Source organism: Schistocerca gregaria, chromosome 7 (assembly GCF_023897955.1).
Source record: "Schistocerca gregaria isolate iqSchGreg1 chromosome 7, iqSchGreg1.2, whole genome shotgun sequence".
Taxonomy (NCBI): domain Eukaryota; kingdom Metazoa; phylum Arthropoda; class Insecta; order Orthoptera; family Acrididae; genus Schistocerca; species Schistocerca gregaria.
In genome coordinates this window covers 81091700-81108715 of record NC_064926.1, presented here as the reverse complement: position 1 = coordinate 81108715, position 17016 = coordinate 81091700, and the positions used below count along the sequence as shown (strand labels likewise).

The window sequence follows — 17016 nt, the reverse complement described above, 5'->3', positions numbered from 1 at the left end:
GGTGCATGGGGCTGCGTGCCCATATAAATTACATTGAGTATACACAACAGGTGTCTTTGATTCATCCCTGGAGCCCCCTCCCATGTACCATAACTGAGTCTAACGTTTCTAACCGTAGAATGATGGGAGCAGACGACGGGAAGAGAACAAACATATGAATACAAGGATCCTTAGAGTGGTTTGCCTTGTACTTGCTGCTACTTACATTCTGTGCTTTTGTACACTTTGATCTACCATTACTCTCCATCAGCACTCTGTCCCCATCCACACTTTCTACTCGTGCCACCAAGTACAATAGTATTGGGGAGAATGGAATCGATAAATTGATCTCTGCTTGAGGTGGTACATGTGTAGCCAGTGTAGGCAGCCAAATGCTGTCAAAATTCTTTATTGTCGACTGTATAGAAATGTAGTGCAGTTTGCCTGCAACAAGCAGATGATACATGTCGAGCATTGGACCCTGCGCCCAGGCGCTTCGGTGCTGTCACACTGCTGTAAGTGTTTCTCTAGTAGCCAGCAACCTGGTGAGCAGCCTTGGCTATCAGCGCATTCCAAGCAGCCAGTTGTTGCTGAGTCAGGATGACACACCAACCCGGCACAGCTGGCCAGAGCGAAGCAGACAGGTGGCCAACTGGGAGAGGGCAGTGACTTCTGGATGACGAACTCTGGACCCCCAGCAGCGGCGAACTTAGAATACAATCTGCACTTCGGACCATGAGATGGCAACACGACACACGGCTAGCAGACTCGTGGAGGACGCCACAGAGTGAAGGTAAACTGAGGCGTAGGTCTTCGTTGGTTCACAGTCCAGTTGCGTCAATGAAGGCTTCCACAGGGTGGGTGTTAGTATATAGCCTAAACATGCCGACGACCTTTTCTGCTCACCTTTCCTGCGGTTTATATGTGTATATGACCAATAGGGCGCTTGTTAACGCAAGAAAACAAGTGCTGCCGCTTATTTCTGTGCCATTTAGGCTTCTTGATGGCTTGTGATTGCCAAAAGAAATTGGTCGCTACTGAGGAAGCTGTCAGCATGGCGAAATGTTGCATCGGCTGGCTGCAACATTCGCCCTGAATATGGCACTGGGAAACCGTACGGGCCCATACCGCTGAAGGGTATTTGCCGGTGACTGATCTGATTGGTGATCGGTGCTCGTGATGAAGGTGCCTATAAAAATGAGGCATCTGTTAACATGCAAGTTGGGAAGACGGTATCTGGATTTACATGAAAAAAGTCTTTGATGTTTAAATGAACTGAGTTGCCTGCTCTGCGCATTTATGATAGCTGAATAAATATTAAACAAATAACTTGGCCACATTGAGCTGTAGCACCACAAATAACAATGGTACGTAAAATGGATATTTGCGAGGGAACGCGCAAGCATGTACTCTGTTAAAAATATCACATTTTTTAAAGAAAAGCTGAACAAAGTAATAAGGTAAGCAACTAATAAATGGGTGATGGTTGCTGTTCTTCATAACACCATTGGCTGAGTTACAAAATTACATTTACGACTGCGACGGAGACCTCAGCACGATTTATCATTGATTATTAGTTATGGAAGGGTCAGAGGAATCTTTCAATGGCGACATTCACGCACATATACACATACGCTAGATATTCAAAACAAATACGCGGGCTGGAACTGAAATAGTGCCAACTATTTGTTCACAACCGATACAAGAGAGTTACATGTTTGCACCTGTTACTGTCCTTGAAAGTAGTCACCAGTAGAACCCATTTCCAGCTATGTGGAAGGCGTGGTATACCATTAGCAGAGTCTTCTCTATTGATGGTGCGAATGGAGCGGTCTAAAGTAATGGTGATTCTCGTGCACGACTGTCATGGTGTTATCCTAACGCATCACGTTCCTCCAAAGCAGATCGTCAGCGCTCAATATTATTGTTCGTTTGTAGAGGATAACCTGCGACCAGCTTTGCGAAAGAAGTGGCGACGCTTTCTGCGCAACCCAGCCATCATTTAGCACGACAATGCGCGGGCGCATACAGCGCAAGGTGTGGCTGCTCTGTTCGGTCGATGGGACTGGGAAGCACTGTACCATCCACCATACTCCCCGGACTTCTTGTGACTTTGATTTGATACCGAAGATGAAGGAACCACTTAGTGACATTCGCTTCAGATTCCACAGGCAGTAGACCATACGCACCATCAACAGAACAGGCTCTGCTAACGGTGTACTACGCCTTCCACATCGCTGGCAACGGGTTCCACACAACGCCGGTGACTACTTTGAAGGCAGTAACAAGGGCAAACATGTAACTCTTTTGTATCAGTTGAGAATAAGTAGTTGTCACTATTTAAGCTCCAACACTCGTATAAGAATAAAGAAAAACTTCAACAAAATGCACGTGGCTGGCAAGCGGTCGTTCCCTTGGCTTGAGTGCACGTAGCAAGTAAACAAAAATTCATCGATAAGGATAAGTTGCACCATATAAGAAATTCTGAAAACAATTTGGAAGGTTTACCCGAGAATCAGTAACTGTCACATGTAAGGATTCTCACAGTCCGAGAACACGCGGTCTCCATAAACTAAAGTTCTGAATAAAGTGAGAGGTAAAATTCAAAATAGCTGATCAAATTGGACAGGACACATTACTGTGTGTCACGATCTGCGAACTTAAGGCTCTCAGATCTGAAGCTAACACGTGCTGAGACAACAAAGACATGTGGAAACTAGATTCCAAACGTAAATCGAAATTAGCGACGTTTCACAAAAGTTTTTCAGCTATACTATACTCTTGAGATCACCAACGAACTAAATCAGACCGAACTGACAAGATACATTACGGGTCTACATGTCTGAACAGAGGTAGAGCAGAACCATGGCTTGCATGCGTTATCAAGTGAAAATGGCTATAATGTTACGAAATTAACCAGAAAAATTCTGTAAGAGTGATGAGACCAAGACTTTAATTTTGATTGGAGCTCAAATCTACAAAAATAAAACAGTGAATTAACTATGAATAGGCACACTGACACTTAGTTTGTGCTTCCCTACAGTGTGGTGCCAATCGTACAAGAGCTTCGTCCAAGGCGAGAAGAAACATCTTTGCTACATGGTACATGCTTTACGGGGTTGGCTATTCTGCCACAGCAGCAGACTACTTTTACTCCCGCAGATCTAGATACTGAAATTTATCTTGTACACTCTCATTCACGCTTTCTTTCGGAACTTGAGAGGAGGAAAGTATGTATATAATGACATGTGACACACAGATTTATTGAATATGCGTGTGAGGCTCCGATAATTGCCAAAAATCTTAGTAGAATGTGAAGAGAAATTGAGATAATGTACTCTCTGGCCATTGTAAACACACTCAGCTGGTAAGTCTTTTTTTAATGTAATTTACAGTTTATAGTTATAAGAGTCACGGGGCATGAAAGGGAAGCAGTGGTTTTGAAGGGAGTGAGACAGGGTTGTAGCAATCTGTATATTGAGCAAGCAGTGAAGAAAACAAAAGAAAAATTCGGAGTAGGAATTAAAATGCATGGAGAAGAACTAAAAACTTTGAGGTTCACCGATGGCATTGTAATTCTGTCAGAGACAGCAAAGGACCTGGAAGAGCAGTTGAACGGAATGGACAGTGTCTTGAAAGGAGGATATAAGGTGAACACCAACAAAAGCAAAACGAGGATAATGGAATGTAGTCGGGTGATGCTGAGTGAATTAGATTAGGAAATGAGAGGCTTAAAGTAGTAAATGAGTTTTGATGATGGTTGAAGTAGAGAGGATATAAAATGTAGACTGGCAATTTCAAGGAAAGCGTTTCTGAAGAAGAGAAATTTCTTAACATCGAGTGTTGATTTAAGTGTCAGGAAGTCGTTTCTGAAAGTCTTTGCATGGAGTGTAGCCATGTATGGAAGTGAAACGTGGACGATAAATAGTTTAGACATGAAGAGAATAGAAGCTTTCGAAATGTGGTGCTACAGAAGAATGCTGAAGATTAGATGGTTAGATCACATAACTAATGAGGAGGTAATGAATAGAATTGGGGAGAAGAGAAATTTGAGGCACAACTTGACTAGAAGAAGGGATCGGTTCGTAGCGCATGTTCTGAGGCATCAAGGGATCACCAATTTAGTATTGGAGGGAAGCGTGGAGGGTAAAAATCGTAGAGGGAGACCAAGAGATGAATACACTTGACAGATTCAGAAGGATGCAGGTTGCAGTAGGTACTGGGAGATGAAGAAGATTGCACAGGACAGAGTAGCAAGGAGAGCTGTATCAAACCAGTTTCTGGACTGAAGACAACAACAACAACAATTTTCGCCCAGAATTGAGGTGCCACAGGTGGGTACATTAAGTTAAATGTTGAGCAAAATGATGAAGACGCTCATGCGGAGACCCTTCATCATACTCGCACCCCGGAGAAAGTACTATGGATGGAGTGGCTTTGCCATGCAAGAACACTGGCAAGCATCCTTGAACCATACCACCGGTGCCGAATTTAAAAAATGTTTGCAGAAAAAGTACATAGACGGTGAAACGTCCCCTTAGAAAAATTAATGAAATATTGTGCTGATAAACCTCTTACGTTATTTGATTTTCAAACAGGTGAGCAGTACTGAACGTACTCAGACTCTATAATCCCTACAAAAGAATGGCCCTGACTAACAATAACCTCTATCTTTTATGAATCACTTACTTCACAAAAATCTTCGTTATTCGAACTACTGCAATACAGCGAGTGCCAATACTGCCAGCAATATAAAAGATTGTAACTACTGAAGGCACTAACTACTGATAGGCATATTTCGCAAATGAAAGATTTTGACAGAGAACAAACAACGTATTTACCTTAATAGCGTTCAAAAGTCATAATATATAAATACAGGGTGTCACCTAACGTTTCCGCTGGATATATTTCGTAAACCACATCTAATACTGACGAATCGATTCCACAGACCGAACGTGAGAAGAGGGGCTAGTGTAATTGGTTAATACAAACCATACAAAAATGCACGGAAGTATGTTTTTTAACACAAACCTACGTTTTTTTAACTGGAACCTCGTTAGTTTTGTTAGCACATCTGAACATATAAACAAATACATAATCAGTGCCGTTTGTTGCATTGTAAAATGTTAATTACATCCGGAGATATTGTAACCTAAAGTTCACGCTTGAGTACCACTCCTCCGCTGTTCGATCGTGTGTATCGGAGAGCACCGAATTGCGTAGGCATCCAAAGGGAACGGTGATTGACCTTAGGTACAGAAGAGACTGGAACAGCACATTACGTCCACATGCTAACACCTTTTTATTGGTATTTTTTCACTGACGCACATGTACATTACCATGAGGGGTGAGGTACACGTACACACGTGGTTTCCGTTTCCAATTACGGAGTGGAATAGAGCGTGTCCCGACATGTCAGGCCAATAGATGTTCAATGTGGTGGCCATCATTTGCTGCACACAATTGCAAACTCTGGCGTAATGAATGTCGTACACGCCGCAGTACATCTGGTGTAATGTCGCCGCAGGCTGCCACAATACGTTGTTTCATATCCTCTGGGGTTGTAGGCACATCACGGTACACATTCACCTTTAACGTACCCCACGGAAAAAAGTCCAGAGGTGTAAGATCAGGAGAACGGGCTGGCCAATTTATGCGTCCTCCACCTCCTATGAAACGCCCGTCGAACGTGTTCCTCACCCCTTATAGTAATGTACATGTGCGTCAGTGAAAAGACCAATAAAAAGGTGTTAGCATGTGGACGTAATGTGCTGTTCCAGTCTCTTCTGTACCTAAGGTCCATCACCGTTCCCTTTGGATCTCTACGTAATTCGGTGCTCTCCGATACACACGATCGAACAGCGGAGGAGTGGTACACAAGCGTCAAATTTAGGTTACAATATCTCTGGATGTAATCAACATTTTACAATGCAACAAACGGCACTGATTACGTATTTGTTTATATGCTCAGATGTGCTAACAAAACTGACGGGGTTCCATTTAAAAAAAACGTGGGTTTGTGTTAAAAAACGTACTTCCGAGCATTTTTGTATGGTTTGTATTAAACAACTACACTAGCCCCTCTCCTCACGTTCGGTCTGTGGAATCGGTTCGTCAGTATTTCATGTGGTTTACTAAATATATCCAGCGGTAATGTTAGGTGACTCACCCTGTATATCAGTTCATGGCATCCAGTCTTACAAATTTACTGTCTCTGATGGACACACGTCCAGATCATCCGCTCTCAAAGCTCCGCCATCTCTCTCCCCACATCCACCACTGCTGGTGGCTCACCCCCAACTGCGCAACGTTACGCGCTGTTCACATCCAACTGCCCAACACTACAATAGCAACTATTCCAACGATGCCAATCAGCCAAAGACTTCACACAGCACAGTCAGTAATTTTCATATAGAGTGGTACGTGGCCTTACCAACACAAAAGCCTAAACAGGCTACTTACAACGAAAGTAAATATGATCAAAATTGAAAGAAAAACAGAACAAAGAAACGAAGAATAGGCAAACAAGCTAGTAGACAAACGAGCAAACAAGCAACCGTCATTTGTAACTTAAGGCTAATAGTTTACAAGCTAAGTGTTTGTTACTGCGACGCAGGTCTCAATGTTTAAATGAGCCTTGCTTTAAAATTGAAAACTGAGTGTGACTGACAAGACAATAATGTATTTACAAGAGGAGGGAAGTGTAAATGTGTCACAGTTGCAAAAATGACTAAAATCAGCATCAAGCAAACACTATATGTAGAAGAAAGGGTTGAATAATAGATGAAAACTGACTCGGATTAAACACGACATTCGTAAACAACCAAATTGACCTTCGTTCAACTCATGTCGGTGGCAAAAAAAACAAAACATTATTGAATTGTGAATGTTCGCTGGAGAGAAATGCACTGATATATTTATGAGTTAATTCATGGCCAAACAAAAACACATTACTGAATTGGTTGAAAACAGTATTGGTTGCAATTTTAGTTTTTTATTTTTCAACGATGCGTTTCGCCCTTATTTAGGGATCTTCAGGTTATCTTTTATAGATGGACGCGTCCATCGGCGCAACCCCCCCCCCCCCCCCCCCTCACCAGCCATAAAAACGGAGAAGAGCGCGTGGGTCACCTAGACTCACCCCTGCACCAAGAAGTGTGGCACTGCACGAGACTGCGTGTACCGAGAGGGCGCACACGCATGGCTGACGCCATCCCCAGTCGGTAGATGACACAAAACGTCGTGGGGGCTGGGGAAGGTTCTCTGCTGCCAAGGGGGTAAGCAGGAGAGCATACTAAGAGCCACCCTTGCGCAGGAAGCTGCTACTGAACGCGTCCATCTACAAAACGTCGTGGGGGCTGGGGAAGGTTCTCTGCTGCCAAGGGGGTAAGCAGGAGAGCATACTAAGAGCCACCCTTGCGCAGGAAGCTGCTACTGAACGCGTCCATCTACAAAAGATAACCTGAACATGTGTAAATAATGGCGAAACACGTCGTTGAAAAATAAAAAAAATAAAATTGCAACCAAGACTGTTTTTAATCAAGCACTGGTTTGCTGTATGCCACATATGGATTAGAAGACACATTACTGAAATATAATTTATCGTGGCTCAATGACTTGATGTTCCACTAAAAGAAAGTGTTGAATATCGATTTCGAGTGACACGCATTTGACATTTATTGCACCACGTACACAGCAGGCGTAGAGGCAGCACTTTGTTGTGAGTTCTTCGTCGGGAGAGGGGAGCCGGAGAAGGGGGAAAGAAAGGAGGAGCAGGGGTTCATCCCCGAGTTGTTAATGCGCTAGACTGCTTACGCACAAGACGAGACCCACGTCTGATGCAGTTCCGTAGTCATCTCGTCTGCGGTTGCTGCCTGTCGTACCAAGCGATGTCCTCAATCTCGCTTATGCGTTCCGTAGCAGCTTCCTGCGCAAGGTTGGAAGTTCGTAAGCTCTTCTGCGTACCCCCTTGGCAGAGGAGAACCTGGCCCAGCCCCCCCCCTCCCCCCCCCCCCACGACGTTTTGTGTCATCTGCGTCAGCCACGCATCACGCATTGTGCGCCCTCTCGGTACACGCAGTCTCGTGCAGTGCAACACTTCTTGGTGATTGCAGTGGTGAGTCTAGGTGACCCACGCGCTCTCCTCCGTTTATATGGGGTGGGGAGGGGTTGTGCCGTAGCACTGCCCACTCCGCTTTTGCTCTCCTCCGTGGATATTGCTGGTGGACGGGTCCTGTCGAAGCACTGCCTGCGTGGCAGTTGCTTCGTGTCATACACGCGTGCCCTAAAGCAGTCGGCACACGGGCCGTGCAGCCGAACGTTGGGCGTTGAGCGTGCCGAGTTTCTGACGTCATACCGTGGAATAGCACGTTCGGGGGTCTTTCCGAACGTGCAGAGCAATATCTGGCATGTCAGATATTCTGAGCGTGCATCTGAGCGTTGACCAATGAAATGTCACAACGGCCCCTACGTCACACGCACGCCGTCTCCCTTCAGTACAGAGTTGTGAGGCGCCATATTGGCATTCGTTTCAAGCCTATATGTATATATGCCGTTTCTCAGCACCAGGAAACTGAGAATCACTGGCAAACCCGTTGTTAACTGCGTTTTCGTTCCAATAAAATAATGAGAAACATCATATTCGTGGCAAAAGAATTGTTGTGTCTTGGGTACTATGCGAGTAGGCTATTTGAATGCAGCGACATACTGGAGATCCACCCAAAACGCATGGTTCTTGGTACAATTTGTTATAATTAAATTTCAATTAGTAAGATGCCTACGATTAAGGTTTCTAGCAAGGGGTAACATAGTGTGATTAGTGACACTAGGTGTGTTGTTGATTTAGCGTAATGAGTAGCATTACTCTCCCACATCAAGAATTTTATTGACGGCAGTGGTTCGCTACTTGACAATCCCAATTTCTTTTTTCTTAAGATTCGCGACTTTATTAAGTTCTGACACTTTATTATTAGTTTAATAAGTATATACTATAATTTTTCATGCTATGTAAATATAAGTTCCTTTTTTTGAGGGGTGACTTTATTCGATTGGCTTGTTCCACTGGACAACCTGCGCTACTTGTATAAAGATATTTTGGCCCTCTTTCTTTTAAGCTTTGTAATTCACATGATGCAAAGATTCTGCTGCTGTGTAGGAACAGTTACCAAGTAAGACTCAACTTGTGATTTTACTAAGATGTGGTAATGATGAAGTAACGTTCATCTTATGCGGAGAAGTATTCCAAACTTGTACCGCACTGCTTGTAATGGAACTTTTATAATCCTTTGCCCTTATTGATTGGACACGGTATTTTCCCTTTCGTGGACGAAGTAGGAAATGCGCGTTTTAATAGAGCTAACGTGGGAATTTTACGCTCGCCCGTTGAGTAATCAGTGTGATTTATGAACTAGAAACATCCCTCAACTGCCGCTGGAGTGCGTTGCGATCGCGTATACAACGTTGGCGCCCACGTACCGCATGCACAAGTCGCATCGTTCCTGGGCGTTCAGCAGCACGTTGAACTTGGCACGTTCAGCGTTAACGTTCGACAGCACGGTCCGTCTGCCGACGGCTTAAGGTGTTGCTGGCCCCCTAGCGCCGAGCACTGGTGACTGTCTGCTCTCCTCTCGGGCCCGGCGCTGTGGAAGTGTGTCCAGGTAGACGAGCGGCTGCTTCCCCCAATAAAGGGGCTGGACGGCCATTTTCGTTCTGGGCGGCGTCTGCACTAATCGGTTCAGGCGTACCGGTGGATGACCGCGGGGCTCCCCGTTCACAGCAATCACTAAGTGCCGCGTTTCAGGGCGAAAGACGGCGCCCTCTACGTTGGTATTCCGTGTGTGACATCGTCTTGCGAAATCAGAGCTGTTCTCGCAAACTAGACACGAGATATATTTATACCAACGGTTATCCGAACTTTCGTCGGCAAAAGGCAGACAGAACAAATAAGCGAAAACAAAACAAAACTGACCTATTGAGTAATGAGAAAAACGTTACAGTACATTGCCCTATGAGCGCTACAATTTCGGCACTATAATAACTGTAGTCTAATTACCGTGAAGTAGAGTAAGACAGTACCTCTGAACCGTGATTTATTTTCAAAGAATATTCTTAAGACTTTATTTTATTTACTAGCGATTCATCAAGAACATTAACATATTTAATCACACTATGTAAGCATGGAAGTAGTTGTCAGGGAGTAACTGATGAAATCATAACCAACTTCCTTTTAACAAATGGGAATTTGTTAAACTTAAATAGTGCCTAAAAGCATTTTTTAAAAGAAACAGATTTAAAAGTATATTCAGAAACCACACTCTAAAAATCAAAGTTACAGTTTATTCAGAGACAGATAGAAACAAGTTTTGGCTGTATGAGCATTCGGCCAGAGAACCTTGCCGCTCCCTTTTGACACGGCCATAGTTACGACCGCTCACAACAGCGTCTGAAAGACTACACTGGAGCAAATCTGCAACACACCAGATAACTTTAAACTGAGAGTTTTAACAATTTACACAAGCACACAAACTATGCACCCCCGTAGCAGGGATGGAAATGGTACAAAACACTAACAATTAAAATATTAATCTTACCACCGAAGGTGCAACTTGATTTTAACTTCTAAGGAAAGTCTTACGGTGAAAGGGTGGCAACTTTATATACTAAAATGATCATTTAAAAAAAAGCCCATGAAATGCAATCTTATATAAAATTCTGCAAGGTTGGCCAAACAATAGTTAAGATGCTCTACAGTACACAGATACCGCCTTTCAAGATCATAGCCAATAATATCAAAGTTTCCAAAGACCAAAACATATTTCAGGTATTAGGCCGTTACACTCCACGAAATAAATCTGAACACACCAAATCCGACAAACATGACACAGGCAGCTATTAACGTATGGTAGATTGATAGGGAGATTACCGAGTAACCCGAACCGCAGGTTGCTCTAACCCGCCCCTACTCCACAAGGGAAAAACGGACCACCCAATTTATAAACAACCACCTTCCCGCGGGTGGGCAAACGGAGAAGATTGGTGGGGCGACCTCAAAGCAAAACGGCTGGTGACCTCACCAAGAAAACAAGTAGAATTTAACAAGAGTCAATCAAACAAGATATCATCAATCACTTAACTTCTAATAAACTGCGATTTCTCGAGAAGACCTGGCGCAGCACCCCCAAATCGCTCTCCCGGACCGTCCGCTGCCAGCCGCTTCAACGGACGCAGGAAGGCGCGCCGATCTCCTGTCTCACCGCGTCGCAGCTCGCACCGGCCAGACCGATGTCGTGGGTTGACTCCTGTTACTCTCGTGTCGACCGCCAAGTCACTACCCCTCGCTATACGTCGCGGCCCACTGGACTCACGTGGCGACCTCACATGCGCCGACGCTCAAGACGGAGAAGTCATGTTGTGTCTCAGTGCGCGACAGACCAACTGATCGAGCTAATCGCCAATGACCATCGTCTGAGTAAACTCGACTAGACTGGCGGCCTAACGAGCAGACACAGAAGCAGGAACTAAGACCCGACCGATCGACCACTCGCTGAGTTCTCTTACTGGCGGAGTGGAAAGACTCATTTTGCCGGCTTTGAAGGTTGATCCGAACGGCAAACACACTAGCACTCCGAACGACAGAGAGACACAAACTGCCTAACAAGTGCGGACGAGAGATAGACTAGCAAGCTGGGGACGAGAGACTGACCCACTGGTGAGCTCATAGCGCCCCTTAAATGCACGTGAACAGGCCGCCTTTGCCCTTTCCCACCAGAGGGAGACACCAAAGCTGCGACTGCCACAGCGGCGCCACCGCCAGAAACGGAGGGCGACTGCTTCACACTGCGCGCTACGACGCGCTCTTCAAAACAGCAATTTTTACCACGGCTCAACCTCAACAGTGTAAAAAAACTTAATTAAGTTTGCAACTGAGAAAAATTACTTTCAATCTATGCACCGTGATGCTATGAGAAACACAATAACTGTACAAATGAGAAAAATTAAATTCAATCCATGTCCCGTGATGCGCTGTGAAATAAGGAATTACAACGCGAAAAAATTAAATAAGATTACACTTGAACTCCAGAGCTGTGTATTTAATTGATTATATATTCTTATAGCAATTTAGTGAGGCAGAATGTCTCTTTTTTTATAAAGAAACATGTCCTTGGAACCATGGTGAAGGGAACAGCGATAATATTTATATTCGTGTAGTCAGCCGTTCAGCATTCGTTCAGACTAAATACTGGTAACAATACACATGAAACGCAACACATACTGGTTAGTGCTAACTACTTCTGCACGTACACACACGTAACACAGCTGTGGTACGGCATAAAACAGACGGGACTGGAAGTCCTGTATAGAGCCAGGGTTTGGCGAGAATACTTGGGCGTTACGCAGAAATATTACGCAGCAACGCTACCTTCAGTTCCGCCTTCTCTGCCACTCTGATCGCGGAATACATGGCTAATTTCACGTGTATTTCCCAGTAAAACTGTAAAAGTGCCACCTTGTCTCCATCTCTCATCTCTTTTCGCTCGTTATACCTGGATGTTGGTTGAGTGAATCTTTAACTGTGCACTTGATATCCAATCTGAGACATCACGAGGAAATCTGTCCATCTGTAGCTTATGACACCCTTGTCCCTGGTGCGAACTGTTGGTGACGAATGTGCATCGTTGCTTTCTTTTCCCTCAAGGAGTCCATTCCATTTATGGCTAATTTGATTCTAGCCTGTGCTCTTGGCACCGAAATTCAAATCAGGTTTGCCTGCTAACTTCAGTACATTTTCCTGACACTCCAGCGCCTATTTTGGTTTTCTAAGCCTTTAATGTGGATGTGCTCATATTTCTTGAATATGCGTTATACAAGTATTGCCCAGAAAGTAATGCACCGCATTTTTTTTTTTCTTCGGCAATTCTTTACTGAGCATAATGAGAATTTTAGTGTGGAATTCCTGTTGCACTTTAAACTTACCACCCTTACTTTTGTGTTAGCAGAAGCGCCAACACCGTGTTACGAGTGGAGGCCGAAATGCACGCGTTTTAGCTCACGCAGGCTGCAGTGAGGAGGGAAGAACCATATTGACGTGAGGTCTGCAACATGACAAGGAATGAGAATTCAGAAAGCGGACGTAATTAGTTTCATACTTAACTTTAATCCATTTATGATGAACGTCGCTCTTGACGGTACATGATTATAGTAACTAAATATGGCGCCTTGCTAGGTCGTAGCAAATGACGTAGCTGAAGGCTATGCTAAACTGTCGTCGCTGCAAATGAGAGCGCATGTAGACAGTGAACCATCGCTAGCAAAGTCGGCTGTACAACTGGGGCGAGTGCTAGGAAGTCTCTCTAGACCTGCCGTGTGGCGGCGCTCGGTCTGCAATCACTGGTAGATGCGACACGCGGGTCCGACGTATACTGCCGGACCGCGGCCGATTTAAAGGCTACCACCTAGAAAGTGTGGTCTCTGGCGGTGACACCACACTTACTTTTAATTTGTTTTGACTGTCCGGTATACTCAGTCAGCCAATCTGACAATCATTTCTTTTTCGATTTTTCAGATTTTTCATGTTACCATTTCGTCTTAGCTACCCTGCACTTCCTAGTTATTTCATTCCGCAGCGACCAGTATTTCTGCATTCCTGGATTTTCCCGAACATTTTTGTACTTTCTTCTTTTATCGATCAACAGAAGTTTTTCTTCTGTTACACTTGGTTTCTTTGCAGTTACTTTCTTTGTACTTATGTTTGTCTTTTCCTTGTGTAATTGCCCATTTTAGAGTTGTCCACTCCTGTTCAACTGTACTGCCTACTGAGCTATCCCTTAGTTCTGTATCTATAGCCTTAGAGAACTTCAAAGGTATCTTGTCATTTCTTAGTATTTCCATATCCCACATCTTTGCATATTGATTCTTCCTGATTAATGACTTTAACTTCAGCCTACTTTCCGTCACTAATACATTGTGATCAGAGACTATACCAGCCCCGGGGTGTGCCTTACAATTCAGTATCTGATTTCGGAATCTCTATCTCACCATGATGTAATCTAACTTAAATCTTCCCTTATCACCCGGATTTTTCCAAGTACACCTCCTCCTCTTGTTATTCTTGAACAGAGAGTATTCGCTTTTGCTAGTTGAAATTTATTACAGAACTCAGTTATTCTTTCTCCTGTCTCATTTTCCTCTAACATTTTCTTCTGCTCCTCCCCTACGACTGCATTCCAGTCCCCCATGACTATTAGATTGTCATCTCCCTTTACATACTATATATTTCCCTTTCAATATCCTCATATACCTTCTCTCTCTCTTTATCTTAAGCTTGGGACGTTGGCATGTGTACGTGAACTATCGTCGACGGTGTTGATTTGCTGTCGATTCTGATAACAATAGTATCACTGAGCTGTTCACAGTAATACACTCTCTGCCCTACCTTCCTATTCATAACGAATCCTACGCCCGTTATAACATTTTCGGTCGCTGTTGATATTACCCTATACTTATCTGATCAGAAATCCTCGTCTTTTTTCTGTTTCACTCCACTGATCACTTCCATATCTAGACTGAGCCTTTTTGTTTCCCTTTTCAGATTTTCTAGCTTCCAAACCACGTTCAATCTTCTGACATTTCACGCCCCTATTCCTACAACGTTATCCTTTCGTTACTAACACATTTCAGCGTCTATCTTTGTGTCACTATGAGCCACGCGAAATTCAGTGGTAATGAAACGAAAAACTTGTATCCAACACAAACAACAGCGGAAACAACTTCGGAAAAAAATGTATGGGGTCAGAAGTCACAAAAAATACTGAAAAGGAAAAAGATGTACAATTAATTCCATTGTGTGAATTTATAATGCACAAATTGCAGTTGTAACTAAGCTAGTTGTACTTAGATACGTTTGAAATCCAATTTTATCACTGAGCTACTGGTCAGTCTTCCTAGAAACTTAGTCAGCAACAGTCTAAGTGCTGAAAGGATAAGTTGCCAGCTACTTACAAAAGCTCCAGTTTTGTGGCCATCCTGAACAAAGATCGCCTTTATTTTATGTAAACCGCCGTGGGGTTTGAAACCTGTAGCATGTGTATATGTGGTTGCCTAATTTTGTTCTCCCGATGAAGTTCTCGCGCCTAAAATGATTAATACGACCCTGCTGTGAAAACCATGTGGAATATATCCAGAGTGAAATTTTAACTCTGCAGCGGAGTGTGCTCTGGTATTAAACTTCGTGGCAGATTAAAACTATGTTCCGGACCGAGACTCGAACTCAGGACCTTTGCCTTTCGAGGGCAAGTGCTCTACCAACTGAGCTACCCAAGCACGACTCACGCCCCGTCCTCACAGCTTAACTTCTGCCAGTACCTCGTCTCCTACCTTCCAAACTTTTCAGAAGCTCTTCTACGAAACTTGCAGAACTAGCACTCCTGAAAGAAAGGATATTGCGGAGACATGGCTTAGCCACAGCCTGGGGGATGTTACAGAATGAGATTTTCACTCTACAGCGGAGTATGCGTTGGTGTGAAACTTCCTGGCAGAATAAAACTGTGTGCCGTACCGAGACTCGAACTCGGGACCTGGCAGAAGCAAAGAAGTGAGGACAGGGCGTGAATTATGTTTGGGTAGCTCAGTTGGTAGAGCACTTGCCCACTAAAGGCAAAGGTCCCGACTTCGAGTCTCGGTCCGGCACACAGTTATAATCCGCCAGGAAGTTTCATGTGGAATATACGATGGCAGATTCCACCGTAAACGTAATTTCGAGACTGGCAGAACACAATTCTGACTTTCTTTAGACCACCCCCTCTTTTATTAAACGGACATGAAGTTGGCTGAAGGTGATTAACGTTAAGAAACAGAAGACCTACTCTCTGACTAGCACTTTCAAAAAATCTCAGTGGACGCTCAAACGTAACTCAACATATTTACTGTGATCGCTTTCCTGTCTATCATACCGAATTGCCCCGTACCACCTGCTGAAGCACAAACAACAGTTATTCTGCACCGATTATGTACTTGCTGGGACGGTGACCGCTATGCTGCATATGTACGTGGTGTACCTGTAACTGTCTGCCTACACAGTGGATGCATTAAGCCGTCTGCCAACTCTTAGGGCTTAAATCGCCTCAGCACAGGACAGAACAAAGCTTTCTGTTTGCTCAGTTTCAAGGATGAGAAACTCGGCTCAAGTATTCTTTCGTAAGGAAGCACTTCAGTGTGTGTCAGACGTTACGAACCATCACTCAAGTAACGTAATACCATTTCTGTTCACAGAGAAACTTCACGTGCTCCTTGTGGCGAAGTCAACATCTCTAAATCTAACCGCCAGACTCTCTGCTGTGGATACCGCCAGTGAGGTCTCTATGCCGACTTCTGGAAGGAAGCGACTTCAGTCGATTCGGCCAGGGAACTGCCTCCACACCATTGGTCCGCTCCCTCCTGGTCACTTTACGTTTGCGCTCAGGCGATGGATCCTAGTGGCCGTTACAAAATCATTGCGTCCCACGACATGGGTCATAATTCTGCCAGCATATTGCCTGAAGCTCTTACTCCTATCAGAAGATTTTCTGGGTGTTTCCATTTCCCATCCTACATTCTTAGCACTACATCGATCAAATCGGTATTTCTGCTTCCTGTCATAAGATCCCTCAGAGGTCAGCTCGCAACCATTGTTTGTGACCCAACACATTACTTCGCCCTAACAGGTATGCCCTTTCGACTTTTTCCGCCCAGAGCTGTTTCACTAGACGCGGTATTATGAGGTTTTTCTCTGGCCACTAGATTACAACGTCCCACTGCCCGCACTACAGGGGTTGTGCTGACTTCAGCATCGCAAACCGCTGCCTCCTCGCTCTGCTCTCTCTCAGATCAGTAAACGACCTCCCACGCAGAGCACAACATCTTCCCCGGCCCAGCCCCTCTTTAGCCGATAGCGGCTTGTGTCAGCTCTCAGCACCAGTTAACTCCCAGACCCGAAATCGTACAGAAGTTGTTAGTACGTGCTGCTACCCAGTATTAGCCTGTGAAATGATTAATAATCCGATT

The 17016-nt window shown here is 44.4% G+C and overlaps 1 non-coding gene across 1 annotated transcript; it reads right to left on the bottom strand.

Annotated features, from left to right (window-relative positions):
* Positions 1–15222: 15222 nt before the first annotated feature.
* On the bottom strand, positions 15223–15297 carry Trnas-cga (transfer RNA serine (anticodon CGA)). The gene has a single exon. It is a non-coding gene; the product is annotated as a tRNA-Ser (tRNA).
* Between the last annotated feature and the right edge of the window lie 1719 nt (positions 15298–17016).